This window comes from Cryptomeria japonica, chromosome 2 (assembly GCF_030272615.1).
Source record: "Cryptomeria japonica chromosome 2, Sugi_1.0, whole genome shotgun sequence".
NCBI lineage: Eukaryota > Viridiplantae > Streptophyta > Pinopsida > Cupressales > Cupressaceae > Cryptomeria > Cryptomeria japonica.
The window spans coordinates 12,943,488-12,961,572 of record NC_081406.1 but is presented as its reverse complement, the minus strand read 5'-3'; the positions used below and the strand labels follow the sequence as shown (position 1 = coordinate 12,961,572).

Below are 18,085 nucleotides of genomic sequence, written 5' to 3'. Positions count from 1 at the left end.
TGGCTGGAAATGAAGAATTTTCTGAGGACAGCCCTTAGCAATGGCGTCTCAAACCTGCAACAACAACTATAAGGTCTGAAACTGCTCCAAAACTTCACAAAATCACCTCCAAGCAAAATTGCCCAAGTGTGGAAGAGCTGGGCGATGAAAAAATAATTCTGAAAATGTGTTCCCAGCCAACAATGGAGTCCAAATAACCTTTAGCAATGGAGGAAAACTCAGGTCTGAAAATTGCAAGGTCAACACTCAGCAATGGCAGCCAACAATGATGGAGGAAATGCGCCAAACATGGAGGAAAATGACCTCCCAATAAAAAATCGCCCAACTTGACAAAGTGGCGCCACCTCCCAAATCTGAAAATTACTCTCAAAAACTTGCTCCAATGGCGGTCAAGAAATATCAAAAATGAACAACAAAACTAACTTTCAGCTCCAAATGTGTCAAGTAGACACTTCATCAAAATCGCCCAGCTAGAGAAAATGAAAAAGGCCAAACACTAATTTTGATAGCTGATTTGTTTGTTTGATTCAATTCTTTGGCCAGCGTCTAATTATTTTGGTTTTTGAAAAGATTTTAGGATAACTTGCGTGTTGTTGACTTTTATGAAAGTTGCACAATACAAATAGGAAACTTAACTAATTCTGAAAAATAGAAAATCAGAACTCTAATTTTATTGCAGAAAATTACAAAATTCAAGAAAATGATTATTTAAGACAACTAGAGCCAAATTTAGCCTACCAGAGGTTCAACGCCCTACCTGAATGAGCTTATTTTATGCTGGAGGTGGTGCACAAAGCAATAAAAGAACCTCCAAGTGCTACAAGTTGCTCCAAGGTATTTTATTCTCCTAGTATATAATTACCAAAAACAATTTGGGAAGTTCTAAGAAGATCTAGATGGAATTCTTATTTCTTGCCAGGTAAAACCCTCCAGGAGTGTAGTATTTCCCTATATTATTGCATTTGCAAATCTCAATTGACCTTATTCCTCCAAAATAATCTCCAATAGATTATTCCTTGACGCTAACAATGAAGAACAATGCAATTTGCTGACTCAAAACCCCTGCAATTATTTTATTGAAAACCCCAAGAGAGCTGAAATGGTACAGCCCGGCTAGGGAAGGTACGGCTTGGCATAAATTGTGCACAAACTCTAATGAAAATGACCAAATCACCGCCCAGATCTATATTTCAAATTATAAACCTGGTGTAACTATCAATAAAAATTTGATCTTAGCCCTCCTTGACCAAATATAAGCATTCCAGGGAAATTGGTATATTGAAAAGTGAGAGGGATTTCGTCCTATCAACAAGAAATGGAGGTTTTCGTCCCCAATTCCACTCCAAAACTTTACCAAACTCGTTGCAGACTTATAGAAGATAATATTCTCTCAAAAAAATCCTCAATGCCAAAATGATTGTCAAATTCACTTTTTATTTCAGCTCTAACCCTAATTTTGAATTAGGGTTTCATCTCCCCTTTTATTAATAAAATAACTTTATTTTATTTATACCTCCTTATGAAAACCGAGCCACAAGGGGCATCCATCATTATTTTAATTTGGCCCCTTCATTATTATAAGAATATTTGCTAAAACGCCTAGGTAAGAGGGCCAATGAATTATTATAGCTTATTTCCCCATAAAGTGATTATAATATCACTTTATTATAATTTATTAAGTCCAAACTTAGGAAATATTAAAATATTTCTTTATTTACTAATAAAATGAGATCCAGGACTCAGATTGGAATTCCGTTTGAAGTGCTATGGTCACCGATGCCACCTGAGTCCTGTAGGCTAATTGGCAGTGATCCCCTAAAAAGTAGTAATCCTCCTAGAAAGTAAGAAACTGTCTCCAAACCTCTGGAAATGCTCAAAAGCGATCCTACTATGCTTTGTGGCCCTCTGGGTGGTCAACCAGTCAACTGGTAGTCCTCCCTAAAAAATAGGACCCTCTCTAAAATTTAGGAGATAGTCTCAAATGATTCAGAATGGTTCCCAGACACCCCGGGACCAACTCTTAGTCATTCCCTACAAAATAGGGATCCCTCCTAAAATCTAGGAACTGTCATCTGAATGTCTGAAATAGCTCACAAAGCCCCTTGCAAGGCTCCATGACTCCTGAATGGGTTCCCTCTTCACTCCACTGGCCTACGGGAACTAGATGATAGGCCAATCCCTACTCAACTGCCTATCACCTAGGAAAGGGGACATTACAGAAAATCGCCCAAGTCAACAACTTAGCAATCACACCTGGCAAATATAATATTATTATAACATTGGCCTCCTCTTTTAAACATGTTTTTACCTTGATTTTTCACCACACAAGCAATGTGGGATAAAACATTTGCACTTTTACACTTTGCTGGGAAATCGACTTGCCTAGGGATATTTTATTTTTTAATTTTTTAATTTGCAAGTCATTGAATAATTGTTTTTATTTTTAAATAATGGTCAACACTTGTAAAAACAATTAAATTTGGGTCAATTTATTTAAAAGATTTTAAAATTTGGATCAAAATTGACCTCTGGGGGAAATTTGCCCCAAATAAAAATACTTAAAATTGTGCATTTGGGGAAAAACGATCCCTACTAGGATAAAAATCCCAACAAAATTTCATCGCATTTGCATGAAAAAGCCTCCAGGGGAAAATCGATCCATGTCTGGAGTCAAAAATCCAACTTACTTTGCCACTTAAGCTCAAAAAAATCACTCGGGGGAAAATCGACCCCTATCTGGATAGTTATCCGGACTCAAAATCATCAATCTTGCACTGGTGAAAATTCGCCTCATGTCTGGAATCACTATCCACATAAAAATCCTTCAAATCTTGTAATGAAAAGCTTTGGTGGAAAATCAATTGGCATCAGGAATCATCATTCTAGTCATCATCAAAGTCATCTTGATTTCCCAACAGTTAGTCAAAATTTCACCTCCTTGGTGGAAAATCGCCATGCATCAAGAATATGAATGGGGAAAAACTAGGTCCATCAAGACTCCAAGGGAAATTCACCTCCCATTAAGATTTTGAGTGGGAGAGAATCACGGGTCATCGGAAATGTGGGGGGAAAGCACCTCCCATTAGGAATTTTGACGTTTAGACCCTTAGAACATGGATTTTCATTAGGATTTTAACAATTCAACCACTCAAAATCATCTGGATATTTAGAATCTTAAATAAAACGCATCGGGACTTAGACAAATTTACCAAAATTCGAGCGAAACAAAAGGAACGGTATCGGGATAAAGTGTAAAATCAACTTAAATAACTTCCTAGGAGCTAGAAAACAACTCCTAAAGGTCCTAAAACACCTAGGCACCTAGATATCATCGACGAGGACATTCAAAAACACGTTAACGCTCAAAAGGTTTACACTTAGACAAAATTAGGATCACTTAATGTCTAAACTTTTACGCACTTGATCCTATGTCTGAGACTTGGGCACGGGAACTCAAAATTGTCCATTGTATTGCCAAAACCCTAAACTAACCAATGCGGAAAGCGAGAAAGAGGGGATCCCCGTTTGCAATGGGGTGATGTGTGAAAAGGTCACAACAACACCCAACACTCACACCTAGTTGTATTCAAATCTCGCCCAGCTGTAACTGTGACTGCACTCTCACGCTATGTATGGCACCCAAACACGTCCAACAACATCTACAACTACATCCTCGCGTCTTAAATGGAACCCAACAAGGTATTCAATGCTGTCCCAAGCCTTTATATGCCCAACTACTACAAAAATGACTTCCAACCAATTTCCTTAAGTTCAACTATGAATGGTAGTAAGAAATCTCTGTCAAGATAATGCCTGCCTACTCATCTGAAACCTCAAACTTCCTCAACTGAAACCTACATCTTCCTTTGGCTGGGCTTTAACCTGAGTAGAACAAATCCAGCGCCAAGAGATTAAATCTCTGCAAATTATTTATTGATTTCCCAGGCCTGATGTTGCACAGGTGTAGGAAATGTCACTTTAGAGGGATTTGGTCCTCAAAAGCCAAAAATATTTCCAAAACAATTTCCGGAAACACAAAACCCAAGAAACACAATTTCCAAGATACCCTCTTCAGCATTAAAAGCACTCATTTATAACTTTCTTTGGGCACAAATACAAATGCACCATAAATGTGGGATAAAAGAAAGTTGTAATAAAATATTATTATCCCTTATGTCTCCAAAATGAAAAGGAACTTTTATTTTTTTCCTTTTAAACATTAGCCTCAACATTAAATAATCACTAAAGTTAAATATTTAAATTTAACTTTAGGAACTTTAAATTTAATCGCCCAGTTAATCAATGGCTCACTAAATTTGCAAATCTGATGACAAAAATTGATCACCATAAATATCGGTATTATAAAATGCATCAAAAATTTCCTGCCACCGAGCCACAACTGACTTACTATAAATAGTAAGTATCTGGAAACCCTGTTAGAACACCTCCGATTGGCCTAAAACTGGAATCGCCTAGGCCAAATCCTTTAATGATCCTTGTAAAGTCCTGGTTAGCCCTCGGGACCAAGGCAAAATGGTCTAGTGACACCATCTGATTACAGGCTAAAATGGGGACATTACAAAAAACCTCATAATTACACCAAAAAAAAGGAAATTAATACATTTAGGGAACATAAAATCTAATTTGACTATCAATTTGTCATAATTCAAACATTACACATGTCATATGATTCTCAAACTCTCAAAATTTGAAATTTTATAGTTTCAAAGTTGAACAATACATTGTAATACAACAAAATTATAAATAATAAATGTCTAACAACATTATAACTATTTAGTAATTTACATATGATGATATGTCAAAATGGAAAAAAAATCCAGATACAATCTATGTCTTCCTCTTACTCCTGCTCCTAGTGTAACTTAATTTTTCAGGCCTTGAACTAGAAGGTAAGAGGGTATCAAAACGATGATAGATTGTTTCCTCAAAAGTGTCTTCATTTTTCTCCATTGCAGTCAATTTTTCTGCTTCTATTGGTCCTCTCCAATTCTGCAAGATTGTAATGTCCCCTTCTCAGTAAGGAGAAACCAGTGGTCCATTAGCCTATTCCAGAGACCCGTAGGTTGATTGGAATCAGGAATTAGAGTTTCCTATTTTTGTGGAATACTACGTGAGCTAATTGATGCTTGTCTGGTCGAATCGGGTTTTTTGAGGGCTTCGTAGAGGTATAACATGCATCTTGTTCTAAAGTGATTTCTGAACTTACTATTTTTAGTAAGTTGGAGGCAGCTGACTGATTTTGAGGTTTTTCTGGGTTTTCCGAGCTCATTCACGGGGTTTGACGAGCATGTTTTTCAGAGTTGTTTTCATGACTTACTATTTTTAGTAAGTGTCAATTTAGGCAATGCTATTTTTGGCAGTCTTGGGCATAGGTCCAATCTAGTTCAGATTAGTGATTTACTGCACTTCAGTTCACAGTTTGAAGTGATCGGTAGTTGATTTCTAATTGATTAATTAAATATTATTACTTTATCCTAAAGTTTGATATTTAATTATTTTTACTGATCAATTTTGGAGGAACGACTTAGGAAGGGAAAAATTATATCATTTATCCTAAGTCACATTTTATTTCCCTAAGCAATTGGCATCAAAAATGAATGTATTTCATGCTTTGTAATGTTAATGTGTTATAACATGGCAATTTTGGGAAAAGTGCGACTAGGGAGATTGGGAAAGTGGACGCCATACTTGGAGGGGGTTATGAAATGAAATGCATATGAATTTAGGGAAATTCGGACACCATTTCCATTTGAATTTGAGATTTAAAAATCTATAAATACAAGGTTGGGCATCTCATTTTGGTTATCTTGGAGAAATTATAACATTATGCTGCCAGAATGGCAATTGAGTTTGAGCTTCAGAGTTGTGGCTTCCTAGCTTGCACAATTTTGTACTTTGCACAATATCGTACTTGAAATACAATACCTAGCTGATTCAGTGTGTTGTTGGAGTCTTTTGAGAGTGTGTTTTCAGTTTTCAGTGTGAGTTCAGTGTTTTTTGTGTTGCTGGTTTGGTGTGGCTAAAGCGAAGTTTTGTTCATATCTCCCTACCCGTGCCACAGATCATTCTGGGTAATAGCTCATCGGAAGCGTATTGGTTGGGCGATTATTCTTCTATTTGGGCATTATTTTTGGTGCGAGTTTGAATTTTTAGTAGCAAATCGAACTTCCAGTGCTGGTTGTACCTTTTTGGAGGTGCCTTGGGTTGCATGCTTCTCTTTGTTGGCGTTTTTGGTGCTATTTTATGCTCCTATCTTGGTTGTCTTGGTCATATCTTCCATTTGTCTGTGTTCATGTGCGATTTGGAGCTGTTTCGAGAAAGTTGTGAGTCTTTCAATGTTGCTGGTCCATTTTTCGAGTTGCTGGTATTTTACATCAGATTTGGTTATTTGTGTTTTAGCTTGTATTTCTCTGAGTTCCATTGTTATGATTCCTAGTACTTCATTGTATTCATCCTTGTAATTGTTGGTTAGTAGTACTATCCCCTATTGTATCTGAAGTACTTCATTGTTATTCCCACTGCATAAGTGGAAGAGGCTGGCTTGGCCGCCTTTAGTGTTTGTAATTCAGTTTGTAGTTCAGTCCTCTCGCTGCATAAGCAATCGAGTAATCTTTTTTTGTAATTGGCCTCCCATTGCATAAGCGGTTGAGTTGAGTTTGTTTAGTGGAAATTCCTCCCGCTGAAATATCGCGGTACAGTGATTTGTGTTTGAATGTGCTTTTGTTTCCTTGGTTGGTTTACCGCCAAGTTTCCTTGTTTTTACTCGCTGGAAAGTGGAAGGGGTTGGCTTGCCGCCCAATATTGCAATTTGCATTTTCAGTGTTGCATCTAACGATCCCTTGCCATAGTTTCTCTCACCCTCCCAGTCTAGGCTCTCAGTGATCAAAAGGTGTAGGGTTCCTTTCAGTTCGTTTGGATTGCATTATTCTAACCCTAACAAGTGATTAGTGTATCTGTAAAAGGGTTAAAAACAAAAAAAATTGTTAGGGATATTACAAAGATCTTGATCAATGAGGACATCATGTTCATAGATAGTCCATTCGCCATAAGGATCAATCTCATCCAAGTTGAAATGGGCTTTGCTACGTGAAATGGCCAAATAAGAGCAAAAAATGACCAAAAAAGTTGAAATTTCACCTTTAAAAGTGCAATTGTTATGTCTAGGTGCTAGAACAGCCCAATCCTAAGACTCAATGAATCCTAGAAATGAATCCTAGAACAGGACTCGACCAAGTACTTTTCACCTTGTGCCCTCCCATCAATTATAACCAACCTAAAAAATCTAAATGGATTTATCATGCTTAAGTGGCCTCTAGTGGTTGTAGGTTTTGTTGTGACGTTTCCACACATTGCCCCGTTGAAAATGGGGACCCCCACTTTTTTCTTTCCTTAGGTGTCCTAGGTTTAATGCTTTTTCAAGCTTGGCAGTGGTTTCGTAGTTTTCAACCTTTGCTCATGAGATAGGGGAGTATGTTTTGTCAATCCATGATTGGGAGTGAAGGTAATGTTGCTAAAAGTATGGTTCAAAGTTGTCAATGGGTGGAAGATTGTTAAATATTGTAAAACTTGTCAACATCAACAAAAATTGCAAAATTCTGACAAGGGCACAAAACGTTGTCATGATGCTAAGTGATGTAAAATTGTCGTCAAAATTATCAAGAGTGCAAAACTGCAAGGTGAAGTTTGAATTTGGAATGGAAAATTTTCTTGTGATTTTGTTAGGAATTGCAAGTATTACTTGTTAGGAATTGAAAGTATTACATGCAACCCTGATGAAATTATTAGGTCAAAATTTTATTTTACAACTTTACAAAATGTTGCATTTTGGTGACATAAGTGTTGTTTGGGGTTTGATTTCTGCCAATGAATGTTGCACTTTAACTTGAAGAAAATATTGCAAATTGTTCAAAAAACTTGTTTAAGTGTTGGCAAAATTGTAAAACAGCCCCTTGAGTCCGCCCATCTTTTGGGTGGAAATTTTTGCAGCAAGGCACAAAATGTTGAGGGACCCCTAATTTCCACTTGAAATTGTTGAACTGCTTGTAAATTCCACCAATGTTTTTTCCCTTCAAAGTTCACACTAAGTAGCAACAATGCTGCATTTTACCCCAAGTCCGCCATTGAGTTTTGATCAAATTTTTGCACTAAGTCAATAACATTGGTGGACTTCCTCTCAACTCCGACATCAAAAATTTGTAGAAATTCATCAATCTCCGCCCCTAGTGATGCAAAGTGTCAAACTTGATGAAAGTTTGAGAGGAAAAGTGTGGAATGGGATCAAGCTCCGATCCAAGAATGCATAACTACAACAAAGTCCGCCCTCTCTTGAGTGGAAAATGTAGAACTTGTATAATCTCCGCCACCCTAGGTCAAAAATGTTGTTGCAAAGGAAAGTCCAATCTTGCAAAGTATAGAATAATGTTGATCTTTCACAAACTCCACCAACCTTGTGAAAATTGTAAAAGTGATCTAAACCGTGATCAGCACAAAGTGCAAAATCTTGATAAACTCCGCCCTGCACTAAGGTTCAGAAAATTGTTGAGCTTGTCAAAAATCCACCATCATAAGCAGAAATGTTGAACTTCCAAAAACTCCAACGAGGAAAAGACAAGAAATGTCAAAATGAATGAAACTCCGATCCAACAATGTAAAGTTTGAGCGAAGTCCACCACCCATGAGTGTAAAATTCAAACAAAGTCTGCCATGAAGAATCTTAGATCTTTGCAAACTCTGCCAATGCTAAGATAAGAAAGTGCAAAAAATGCTACAAAGTCCAACAACATCAGATTGTAAAATTTTTGCAAAGTCCGATCTGCATTTTAAATTTTGAAAATCTTAAAAGATAGCTGACTTGGTAAGTGAAACGATTTAGATTGGAAAGGGAGTTGTGAGGTTGGCCATGGGTGATAGGGTGTGCCTCTAGGCAGAAAGCTCCTATAAAGGAGGATGTCCAAATCATTTCAATCATTCACCTATGCAATTCGATTCAAGGAATATAGGCAGACCAGCAGTGAATTTCATGAAGCAGAGGTAAGGATCAAGGCAGTTAGATGCGAATTTTAAAGATTAATACATGAGTCTGTTACCAAGCGAAGGGATTTCACGATCAAAGTTTAGGAAGGAGTTAACACACATGCAGATTGGAGGCGAAGTGTAGAGGAGAAAAGAAGATCAGACTACAGAAGAATCTGATCTGCAGAGATAAAAAATCAGTCTTAAAGATGGGAATCAATCCTAAAAATCAGAGTTAAACATCAGAAAGTCAGACCTAAGCAAGTGTTGAGTGAAAAGGAGAAGTGCTTGAATTTTGAAGGGCTAAGATGAGAAGTTGATGTTGCAGTTTGAAAGGAAGTGATAGTGATCTACTTGTACATCTCAGCAATTTCCTCACAATCTTGATGCATTTCAAAGACCTAAAATATCATTTTCGGATTTAAATCCTTTTCAAGTTTTCTCACAATGAATTTAGAGTGCAAGGTTAAGCTTTTGATTTCCCTATCACAATTCGTTTGCATTGACAATCATGATTCATAAGTGTTTGTTCTTTTTCAGGAATCATTACAATGGAGATAAGAACGAAATGATGCAAGGAGTTGCTTACGATGAGGAATTCTACAAAGGCATCAAGGAGGCAAATATAACATGAGGATGGAGCTCACTAAGGGATGCGACGTCAAGATTCATTTGCATGAAGAGAGAAGACTTCACAAGAATCCATAAGGGGTCACAATGAAGAGAATCATGACACCAAGATTATTAAACATGGAAAAATGAACATCAAGACTTCAAGGCTAGGAGGGGGCTAACATACGTACTTCACTCTTTCAGCATTGCAATGCAAAGGGGAGACAAGTTCAAAGACCTTCAAGATAAGAGTTCAAAGATGAAAAAACATAAGACAATCTTGAATTTCCTCTAGATATCCAAGAATCGCTACTAGTAAAACAAGGAAGTAATTAAAGACAATAAATTCAACATGAAAGATGGTGCAATTGAAGGTTAGGATTCACAAGGATGAAAATTTCCAAACAAGAAAATGAAAATTGTGCAAATGTGATCAAGGAAGCAGATAGTTTCAGAAGAGTTAATCAAAGATAGAAACTTGATCCCAAAGATGATGCAATTTGGGACTATGTCCCACTATCCTCATCATGTTGAATGTTGAGTATCAAGAAATATGCCTCAATCACAAACACTTTGTGGTTATTTGCATGTTTTGCATGCTAAGGTGGCATCCATTCATCATTCAACCAATCAAAGTTTCTCCACATCAGAACGTCTAGACACATTGAACCTGATTCATCCAAAGAGGGAGCAAGTGACACATGGCACTTCATCAAATATTATTTTATGTACCTAATCTGAATTCCTATTGGTTAGAATTCAAAGGAGGAAATGTTTCTAAAATCTTGTAATTATTTCATTGATTGAATGGAGTTTGTTGTAACAAACCCTAATCAAGGTGTTAAAAATTTTAATCTTTACTTGCCTTAGGTTTATTTGTATTTAGTTTAGGATATTCCTTTGGAATTCCTACGTGTAATTTGTCCTCTAGTACATGTGTGAGGACAAGTCATTTCTTTTATTTTCCTTTATTAAGGAATATTAGATTTCCTCCATAAGAGGATGTGGACACATGGCACACACATTTTATGAATGGTGACATTCATAGATTTGGGAGTTACTTTGTAACTTCTCTCCTCATCTCTATTTAAGAGATGTCTCCTCTCTCATTTCTTCTTAATGAAATTATTGTAAAGAGCTTCTTGCTCTCTCTCTCTCACATTTTAGGCATTGCCTCATTCATAATATCACAAGGGGTTTTCCTTTGCTTTTCCCCTTTCAAAAGTTCTTGTGCCTCCTTCTTCACATTTGGGTGATTGCTCCAAGGTTTTTTTCATTTCTCTTGGTAACATTTACTTTATCAATAAACTTACTTGGATTTTACTATTCTTTCCTTGCTCTTGTATTTCCTTTCATGGTATCAGAGCAAGTTTCTAATCCTTGTTTCAAGTTGAGATTGATGAAGGTTGTCATTCTGTGGAGTTCACCTTGTTGGAGGCATTCTTGAGAGGAGAAGTTCTTTTTCTAATATTTTCTATCGTGCAGGTTTTGGTTTCAGATTTTAAATTTTTTTTTTCTAACTTGTTAACAATTTTGCCTGCAGGTTCAATCTTCTTAGATTTTATTTTTTTAAATAAGCTTTGGAAGGCTTGCCGCCAAAGTTTCTTCTTTCTGGTTTAAAGTTGTGGCTTTGGAAGGCTTGCCGCCAAAGTTTCTTCTTTCTGGTTTTAAGTTGTGGTTTTGGAAGGCTTGCCACCAAAACTCCATTTCTAACCTCTTTTCCTGCATTCTATAATTTATATTTATCAGTTTGGAGGGCTCGCCGCCAAAATATTTTGCATTATTCAGTTGCTTCTCTGTTTATTTGGAGATTCTAACATTTTATTTCACTTGCAGATTATTACTGGTTTATTTTTCTTTTCTATCTATTTCTGTTTGATTCAGAGATATATTTTAGTTTTTTTTTTTCTCTCTAACATTTCCTGCAGATTATTAGATGTATTTTATAACAGTTTCTATTTGATTCAGAGATATATTTTAGTTTTTTTTCTCTAACATTTCCTGCAGATTATTAGATGTATTTTAGATGTATTTTCTAACAGTTTCTGTTTGCAGATTAAAAAAAAACTATTTATGTTTCTTTGCTGTAGTAATTTTGTTTTTTATATTATTTCAATCTTTTGTTAAAACTTCCATCTTTCTGTTTAAATCTGTTTGAAAAAATCTGTTAAATCTAAATTTATTTCTTTTTAAATCTGAATCTATCTATTTCATTTACTTCAAACTCTGTGTTTTCTAACTGCTTCTTGTGCAGACTTTAATAACAAAGATCTCTAGTTTCAATTTCAGAATCAATTTTATTAGATCTCTGTTATTACCTGCCCTCTGTTTGCAGCAAAAAAATAAAAAATCAGATTTAAAAATATATTCTCTTCTACCTGCTTCGTGTAACGTCTCTGCATGTTCTTGTTATATATCATCATTTAGTCTATGTAGATTCTCTGTTTGTCACGTTTTCCCTCTGATTTTACTATTATTAACTGCCCTCAGTCTGCATTTTATTTTGTTCTGGTTTTCCTGCAATCTATGTTTTAACGCCTCTGCCCTTTATCATTTCATTACTTACGTTTAATTCCTTTCTCTAATAGTATCGTTTACTGCTCTTTTATAAAACTTTAAACTTCATTTTCTTAATCTCACGTATAAAGTTAAGTTTTTAAAAAAAATTAAGTTTTAAGTTTATTTAAAAAGTTAAAAAAAAAGATATATAAAAAGCTTTAAATATTTTATATTAAAAGTTTGAAAAGTTTATACCTTTTTTTTATTTAAAATAACAAATTTAATTAATATATATAAAGTTTTTTAATATAAATGTTTTTACTAATAAAGAATTAAAGTTTTTTTTAATATTAAGTTGTTTTTTAATAATTATTATTGAATTTTTTTTTAAATTGTTATTTTAAAAAGTTATTATTGAAATATAGTTCAATTTTTAATCAAGGAGGTTAATTTTTTTTTTCATTTTAATCCGAGGGCATTTTTTTCCAATATTAATCATAATTTGTTCATTGTTTTGTTATCATGTCTACATTAATTCCGGAAATTAAATTAAATAGTTCCAATTATCATTCATGGAAAACGCATATTTCTTTCATTTTTCGTTTCAAGCATCTTTTGGATGTTGCAACTGATAAAACCTTTGAGCCTGCTACAACTGCTCCTCAAGCCGACCAAGATAGATGGAAGGCTCAAAATGAGGAAGCACTTGGTTTAATTGGTATTTCAATGGTTCCTGATTTGTATGTTCTAATTGGAAATTGTACAAAAGCGTATGAAGCTTGGGAAATTTTTAAAACAATTTATGATAGCTCAAATGAATCCCGAAAAATTCAGCTTCAAGATCAACTTGAAGATCTTAGGTATACAGATTTTAAAACTATGGATGAATTCTTATTAAATTTTGATTCTGTTAATAGTCAATTAACTGGTTTAGGAGTTACACTAGCTGATTTACGTTTAATTCATCTTATTCTTAAAAAATGTCTTCCTTGTCAATTTCAGCAATTTATTACAAATATGTAGTATCCCTTGCCCAAACTGACTGATTTTGGCTCAAGGAATATTGTCAAACACTTTGTATGCTATCTTTCTCTATTCTGATTTTTGTATTTCAGATTGTTTGATACACTTTGCAAGTTGCCAAGAAATTTAAGAAGTTCACAAATGATGTTGACAATACCTCTTACAATGAACTAGTATGCGAGTGCAGTTCTTTTTGGTATTTTCAATGCATATACATGAAAACTAGATATGGAATGCATACCTACAGCCAACTGACATTTCGACAAACAACTGGCATGCAACTATTATGCTGATCATATATGCTATTAAAAGGACATTTCGTCAAACAAATGGTATCCAACATATATCTTCTTTATTGAATTCGTTCCTAAGTACAATGCTGCTATGGATTTGCCAAGACTAATTGGCTTACAAAAAGACTACAGCAATGCCAAATCTGATTCTAAGTTATCACTTACAACAGCAAAACTATATGCCTAAGATTTCAATACTAACTACTAATAGTTGCAAGAGGAACCTGATAATATGATGCTCAATGATGGAGATGAAAGTTGCAATCGGAATCAAGCACAAATACTATAGCGCGGCACTGTTCACGTGCATTGTTCACGGGTACTGTTCATGTGCACTGTTCATGCGTATTGTAGCAGCAAGAACAAACTTTAAAAAGAACGATTACTAATGGCTGCCAATGAATCTTCAGGTCTGCACTCGATAGTCCTCAATATTCTTCAAACCCTTTCTGTTATTCCTTTACTTTAAGCACAAATAGAACTCCAGAGTGAAGCTCTCCTGAAATGCCAAATTCAGTGGATATTTCACCACCTCAAATGGTTGCAACACTGAAGAATTGACGCTCTCCAATGGCTAACTGAAAATAGAAACCCTTGGCTTCTTCTCCCAATTTCATATCAAATGCAATTGACAATAATCCGATGATAAGAAAGAACCTCTCATGTTAATTTATTCTTTCCTTGTAGGAGCTCACTTACTTTTCTTCCCAATGTGGGATAAAAGATTTTCTTATATTTGCATCTTATAATATTAAAGTGACTTTATTATTATAAGTTACTTTATAACTTTATAATAACATTAAAATATTTAAATAAATCACTTAAGTCACTTAAACTTTAATATCTCTTGAAATACTTGTCTGCCGTCTGAAATAAGAATCTCTCCTCATAATTCCCCATGTGACCAAACACATTTTCTAAAAATAGAAAGGGTCCATCTCTATTACCCCTGAAAATGGAGTCCAAATGATATCGAACAAAGGCCAATTCCCTGAATGTTGGAGAAGAATCAATCCTCAGAAGACCCTCTAACCATCCACATTAGCCTACGAGGGTCCAATTATAGGCTAATCATTGGCTAGCATGATGTCACTAGCTAGAAGGGGACATCACAAAATATTCATGCTCAACTTGCTATTCTTAGCTTAGCTACTCAATTAACTTATGATATTTTTCATAATTTATTACGTCAAAAGGAAGCTAAATTAATTCAATTTGGTACTCTTAAAAGTAGTGAACATGCTTTTATGTCTAAAAATCAAAATCATAATAATAATTTTAGATCCAATAATAATAATCATAATCATAATCATAATAATAATCACAAATCTTCTAATTATCAATCTCATTCTAAATCCTATCATAACAATTCTCATAATAATAATCATAATAATACGTACAATAATCAAAAGAATAATTCTCAAACAAGACCCCATTGCACATATTGTGGGAAAGATGGACATATTACTAATAATTGTTTTAAGAAGCAAAATGGTAAAAAGCCCATGAACCAAAATAATCAACAACATAAACCTCATTATAAGAAAGGTAATAATAATGGTAATTCATCTCGTCATGCATTTACATGTACTTATAATGTTTCTCAACCACTTGAATGGATTATTGATTCTGGTGCATCTCAGCATGTTACTTCTCATAAAGAATGTTTTGAATCTTTGCATCCTGATACTTCTAATATTCCTGTTCAATTAGCTAATAATCATAGTTGCAAAGTTGAAGCTATTGGTGATGCGAATGTTCCTAATGGGAGATTCCATGATGTTCTTTATGTTCTTGAATTAAAATCAAATTTGATTTATGTTACTTCTCATAAAGAATGTTTTGAATCTTTGCATCCTGATACTTCTAATATTCATGTTCAATTAGCTAATAATCATAGTTGCAAAGTTGAAGCTATTGATGATGCGAATGTTCCTAATGGGAGATTCCATGATGTTCTTTATGTTCTTGAATTAAAATCAAATTTGATTTCAGTTCCTAAACTTTGTCAAGATTATAAGATTAACTTTTATAGGGGCATATGTTATATAATTGATCCCAAAACTAATCATGTTATTGCTACTGCTAAAATGTATAGTGATAACTTATTCAAGTTCTATGAATTTGCTCCTCCAAAGTATTCCTTGCTTACTACTGTTGATTTTACTATATGGCATGAAAGACTTGGCCATCTCAACTCTGATTATATTTCATTGATGCAAAAAGAAAATATGGTTGATGGATTGCCTACTATTGTTCCTTCTGAAATTGTTTGCAATGGTTGCATGAGTGGTAAGATGCATAGGGAACCCTTTCCTCATGGTCAATCTTGGAGGGCATATACTAAATTGCATTTAGTTCATAGTGATCTCTTGGGTCCCATGGAGAATCCCTCCATCCAAGGTTCAAGGTATGCTCTTACCTTTGTTGATGATTTTTCAAGGAGAACATGGATATATTTCCTTCATAGTAAGGATCAAGTGCTTGATGTGTTTACTGAATTTCATATGTTTGTAGAAAGGCAATCTGGTTCTAAAATTAAGATTCTTCGTACTGACAATGGAAGAGAATATGTCAATAATGCATTTAATGCTTATTTGGAATCTTTTGGAATTAAACATGAGCTTACCGTTCCTTATACACCACAACAAAATGGTGTGGCGAAACGGAAGCATAGGACCATTGTGGAAATGACAAGATGTTTATTGCATGCTAAAAATATGGATTACAAGTTTTGGGCTGAAGCTATGGCTTGTGCAACTTATTTAATTAATAGAACACCTACCAAAGCCTTAAAGGATAAAACTCTTGAAGAAGCTTGGTCTGGTAGAAAGCCCAATTTGCAGAATTTAAGAATTTTTGGTTCCATAGCTTATGTTCACAAACCTAAGGAGAAGAAAAAAATTAGATGCTAAATCTTCTCCTTTATTTTTGTTGGTTATGATGAAAATACTAAAGGTTATAGAGTTTACAATCCTATTACTAACAAGGTAAAAGTTGCAAGAGATGTTTGTATTGCAGAAAAAGGCATTCATGATTGTTCTAAAGTGGAGGATGATGAACTTACTCAAAGCAAAGTTGTGCTTGTGGAGGACCAGCCTCCTTCTCTTAGCCCTACTCCTCATTTATCTCTTTCTATTCCTTCTAGTGATAGTGATGATGATAATAATAACTCTACTGCTCATGACTATTCCTTCTAGTGATAGTGATGATGATAATAATAACTCTACTCCTCATGACTCTTCTTCTAGTGATGAATCCATTACTTCTAAAAGAAGACCTAAATGGTTCAAATCTTTAATTCAAGATAGTGATGAATACTTAGCTAGAATGGATAGACTTCAAGCTAGAAGAGTTAATTATTGTAATTATGCTTTAATGACTACTATTATGAATTCTAATGATCCTAAAACATTTGATCGAGCTAAAAATCAACCACATTGGCAAAAAGCAATGAAGGAAGAATATGATACTTTAATTTCTAACCAAACTTGGGATTTAGTTCCTTTGCCTCATGGTAAAAATGATCAAGCTAAAAATCAACCACATTGGCAAAAAGCAATGAAGGAAGAATATGATACTTTAATTTCTAACCAAACTTGGGATTTAGTTCCCTTGCCTCATGGTAAAAATCTTGTTTCTTGCAAGTGGCTTTATAAAACCAAATTGAATGCTAATAATCAAGTTAGTAAATTTAAAGTTAGATTAGTTGCTAGAGGTTTTTCTCAAATTGAAGGCTTAGATTATACTAAAACTTTTGCTCCTGTTGCTAAAATGCCTACAATTGAACTTGTGCTTGCTTTAGCTTCTAGAATGAATTGGCCTATTCACCAAATGGATGTTAAAAGTGCTTTTCTTAATGGTGATTTACATGAGGAAATTTATATGTCTCAACCTCCTAGTTTTATTAAAGAAGGTAATGCACACTTAGTTTGTAAATTAAAGAAATCAATTTATGGATTAAAGCAATCTCCTAGGGAGTGGTATTCAAAGATTAATGCATTCTTTCTTTCTCAAGGATTTATTAGAAGTAAAAATGATCCTAACTTGTATATTAAACATAGTGAAGATGATATTATCATTATTATCTTGTATGTAGATGATTTGATTCTTACTTCAAGTTCCAATACTTTGATTTCTGATATTAAGTTTCAACTTAATCAAAAATTTCAAATTACTGATTTAGGTCTTTTACATTATTTCTTAGGAATGCAAATTTGGCAAACCTCTAAAGGAATTTTCTTATCTCAAAGTAAATATGCTCAAGATCTCATAGATAAGTTTAACATGAATGATGCTCACCATGTTTCAATTCCTATTGAATTAGGCACTAAGTTAATGCTTGATATGCAAAATCCTCTTGTTGATCCTACTTTGTATAGACAATTAGTTGGAAGTTTGAATTATTTAACTCTTACTAGGCCGGATATTGCTTATAGTGTTGGTTTGGTTTCAAGATTCATGTCTAAACCTCAACAAACACATTTTAAAGTTGCTAAAAGAATTTTAAGATATATTGAAGGAACTATTAATGTAGGTTTGTTTTATGATGCAAATTCTGATTTTACTTTAAAAGGTTTTACTGATTCTGATCTAGGTGGAGATCCCAATGATGAGAAATCTAC

The 18,085-nt window shown here is 34.4% G+C and overlaps 1 protein-coding gene across 1 annotated transcript in view; it reads right to left on the bottom strand.

The window, feature by feature from the left end:
• The window catches only part of LOC131042106 (alpha carbonic anhydrase 4), a 158,499-nt gene that overhangs the window by 96,397 nt on the left and 44,017 nt on the right, over positions 1-18,085 (bottom strand). The gene's annotated exons all lie outside the window — the stretch shown is intronic.